Raw genomic sequence first — 4,739 nt, 5'->3', positions numbered from 1 at the left:
TCCCCCGCCCCCTATCTCCCCTAAACCCCTCCCCCCCAAAGGCACACTTTTGTCTTTCCCATAGATGTAATCTGAACGTGGGCATTCTGTGAGCGAACTGTGTAGAACCAAGACATTTCCTCATACATCAGTAACAAAGAGGAGCAGCACTGTACGAATTGGTAAGTGGTTTACACCCCTATCAACAGAATTTAGATAGTTTAAGATGCGGGCTTCGACTCTGCCTGTCAGGGTCAACCTGGATCAAACTTGGGTCGTCTGTGTGCAACAGTGAAACACCTATCCACTACACCACATATGCCGGTAAAGAGACATTCAGCGAGCACAGAGTACAGCAGTGGGTGGTTGCAGGTGCTCTGGTGTGGTTTGCTTTGCCCCTTCTTTTCCATCAAACATTTATCGTCCATATCTCTCCTCTCCTCCATTTCTTTGAATATCACCCTCTAGTAACACCACTAATCTTCGGCACTTATATGACCTATTTGTGTTGCAAGTGCCACAAAACTCTTACTAAAACTACAGAGCCCATCAGGCAAGCTACACAATGCAAGGTCACGTGTAAAAAAAATTTTACAGCTGCACGATGAAAAATAAGTAATAGATCAAACAAACGTGGCAATCTTCTACAAACAGTCCAGCATGCACATAGCCAAACATGTACAAATACGCACATTCTGAACAGATTTTTCAGGTCTCGAATGGTTTTTCTTATACATGTATATTCTTTGTATATTCAACAAGCACAAAGTGAACAGATTTTCTGGTCCCGAATTGTTTCTCATTCATGTACCGGTATTAAAAACACATAAATAGCAGAATTCATACATAGCGAAAAGATTTCCGCACCTCGCTCATTTCGCTATGTGCGTGCAAGACTGTATGTTTTACTAACAATCCATTTTATCTCATAGCAGAGCACAGATTGAGAAGGATAAACAATTAGCCAAAAGGCAAGGACTTCTCTAAACCAGGTACTTTCTTTTATTTGACAAAATTTGTCCCCCCCCAAAAAAAAAAAAAAAAAAAATAGTGGAGCCCGCTAGATAATCTGAAAGGTCCGGAAACACCAGATTTTCTTCGATATATGAAAAGATTGCTCATACAGCGTAGAGAAAAAAATCAAGGATTTTATTTTCTTTCAGTTTACGCTGTTTTCCGTTTAATCATGTTTGGTTTGAGTGAAGTCCATTGTACCTGGTTGAAAAGTTTCTAATTCAGATCAAATCAAACAGACAAAAAAAATGTTTTCACTGAAATAGAAGACAAGGAAAATGGCCTGTCTAGCAGCTCTATGTACAAACAGGCCGATGTCAACGGCTCAGGGGGCCACACCAGCACAGGGGAAACACTTTGTAGAAATCACAGTCAGAAACAGGGGCCAGAGTTGTATACAGTAAACGACATTGTGACCACACACCAACAGAACAGTGAGGGGAGAAGGGAAGAAAAGGGGGAGGGGGGGGAGAGAAAGGGAGAGGGAGCGGGAGAGGGGGAGAAAGGGGAAGGTAGGGGAGGAGAAGGGGAGAAAGGGGAGGAGGGGTAGAGGGGAGAGAAGGGGGGGGGAGAGGGAGAGAAGAGGAGGGTGTGGGAACAATAAATACAAACGGAGGTTCCTGCATCCTGTGGCAACGTCCAGAACAATCAAAGATTTTATCACAGACTCTGTCAACGTTCTCTGGGCAGGCTAAAATTGTTCCAGGGGACCGGAGGTCCGGGAAACTGGTGAACAGTGACTGGGGAAAAGTGACCAGGGAATAGCGACTGTGCTAAGTGAATACCTTGTCCATATGGCATTGATCACGGTAGTGATATTCAATGGTTACATTTTGTTGTGTTTTTTGCAGCTTAGAGACTAAGTTAGAATGATGGATAAAAACAGACTCTCAATAGGCTAGGCATGCGATGGTAGCATTTAAAAACAAACTTTTCTTATACATCTATATGTATATTCTTCTTGTGTCAGCTCCTAATGATTGTAGGCAGTGAACAGGCTTGGTCTTTCTTGTTCCTTTGCCTAGATACATGGACGAGGCGAAGTCTCCTGATTATTTTTGTAGCTGTCCTTATCTTTAGCTCCACCTATTTCTGTTCTAGGTGCTCCAGGGTGGGGCACTTGATTTAATTTACACCTAGAATGTTTAGAAATGTTATGCTTGAAATTAGGTAAAAACAACAGAGAAAAAACAACAACAACTCAACTTCATGGTGATTCTACAGAGCTTTAGTTATTGAAAACTGAGGTGAAATACAACCCACCTCATCTAGCTGTAGTTGATTCTGAAACCAATTACAGCAGAGGATGACATCAAAGTCGCTCTTCCCTAGTACGGCCGGTTCGCTTCCTGAGAATTACAAAGTCCTATCTGCTAAGCACCGTACCTAGTTTTGAGAAATTTGATGTAAAAGATTTTGAGTTTCACATTATGCCAAGCTTTTTCGAATGGCATTCTTTGAATATATTGATAACCACTCCAAATAATCTTACGATTGTGATAGAGTAGATAGAACATTTGGTTTCTGACCTAATGGTCTTAGTAACTCAAAACAGCCAAAAATGCCAGATAAAACTTTATAATTCTGAGGTGGCGAGTTGTTCAAGCAAAGATCCCAGCACTTTCCCGTTAGCAGTAGCAAAAATATTGTAAATTCAGAAGCCATAAAGAGAATTTCATATTGCAATAAGAGAAGTGATAGAGAGAACGTTTCAATTTGTAACATGAGGAGCGATAGAGAGAAAGTTTCATATTATTGTAACATGAGGAGGGATCCAGAGAAAGTTCTGTGCATATTGTAGCAAGGGAGAGAACGTCAGAGCATGCAATAAGGCACTTCACATTTTTGGTAACACAGACGTTTTACAAATAGAAAAACACCACAGTCAGAATCATGTGACACTGCAAATAAATATGGGATACGCTTAGCTAGTCCAGACATTGTTTTACGAAAGGAAGCTAAACTTTACTACAAAATTAAAGAGAATTTATCAATACAATTATCTTGGAATGTTCCAACTTTAGCACAGGAAGTAAAAATGGAGAAAGCTTGAGTATGTACAGAGACATATAATATTCTATACATACAGGAAATTATGCATTGAGCACCATAGTTGAGTGGATTCTGTACAGCATGAGGACAGTGAGACAAGACGAGAGAACCATCGTGCTACTGCCCATTCAGACCAAACACCTGCGTCCGTTCGCATCCTACCGCCAAACGGGCGGATCAACTGAATTCTTCTATTTTGCCTGCAGCGAATCCCAAGTCTTGCGCCCTACTGTTGAGGAGGATTGAATCAAGTTCATCTATCTCGCTGGCTTTATGGTGGCCTGAATTTTTTTACAGTTAAGTCCCATTTAGTAGAGGAGCAAGTTCAGCCAGGATAAATTTTTGGAACACATATTTTTGTTGTTGAAAAGGTGATGATGCAAAAACATACTATCTGTAACAGATCTTAGTTCATTAATCCCCAAAAAATACAAAAATAGACTAGTTGTGTAACCTCAATTTGACCCAGGAGAAAAAGGCACTCCAAAGAAAGACCACGCAATGTGGTATGAACACGAAGACACCAGTCAGCAACCGTCTAATACATGCACTGACAGACGCCAGTTTTGGTCTGAATGCACCTTAATAAATAGCAAGTGTTGAGATTCCAAACAAGTGGTTACTTGTCCATCTCTCAAAGCGCTGTGGTTGGAAGAGTTCTCATTCCATGAGACAGGAGGGTTCAACAAGACACAACACAGAACAAAGTGTGTCATGACGCGGTGGAATCAGGCGCTCATCTGTTTTAGGGCATATAGAGTTTTTGGTATCATTTTATAGCATGTTCATTTGTCTTGCTTTTGATGAAAAAATACCCAGGTATCCTGCATAAAAGTCTAGATATTTGCAGTTGAGAGGGTCCTGTCAGAATTAAAAGTAAAAAGAAAATGGCCATCATGTCAAAGTTTGATGACTTCCAAAGATTGAATATCCTTGGAAACTGCAAATTTACATTTTTTGTGTTCCTTTGGCCGATAGAGATGTATTTTTAAACGGACATAACAGGTGTTGAGCCAGATTTTTCTTTTAATTGATAAAAATTTCTTAACGGGCAGGAAAATATCTGTTAATTTGATTTCATCATTTAAAATTAGCGCCTGATTTCACCAGGATGTCACATATGGACACATAAACCTGCAGACCTAGCAATAATAAGCTCTGCCACTAAGGTCACATGACACCTATCCCACACAAAAGTCAGAGGTGTACAGGCCATGCACGTAGCAAGGTGAGCACAGTACCGCAGAAATCACATAGCATTGTGTGAGAGCAAACATATCGTCAGCCAGCTGTTCAATTGTAGTAGACCAACAGTCTTAACATCTTTTTTCTGCAGTTTCTAAATCTGTGGTATCTGTCGCACAAGCTCATAAGAAATATTTTTTTCAAAATCTAAATTCTGAATGTTCACTAAACAAAAAACAGAACAAAACATAATGTAAGTAAAATTGTTAAAAGAATGAAAAAGATTTGTGTTTCTTCGGTAAAATTTTGCTTTATGGGCTTAAAACATTTGAACAGTTTGCCGACGATTTAGCATTGTACTAGAGAAATCATATAGCATTATCTACAGCCAAATCTCAAAGTGAACAAAAACATGGCGGCCGGGCCATATAAGGAAGGAGTTACGTCATAGGAAACATCTAAGGCAATACCTGGCTATAATAATATGTCAATTACATTATATCCCCTTG

Source organism: Aplysia californica, unplaced genomic scaffold (genome assembly GCF_000002075.1).
Source record: "Aplysia californica isolate F4 #8 unplaced genomic scaffold, AplCal3.0 scaffold00179, whole genome shotgun sequence".
Lineage (NCBI taxonomy): Eukaryota > Metazoa > Mollusca > Gastropoda > Aplysiida > Aplysiidae > Aplysia > Aplysia californica.
Note: the sequence above shows the minus strand (reverse complement) of the source record.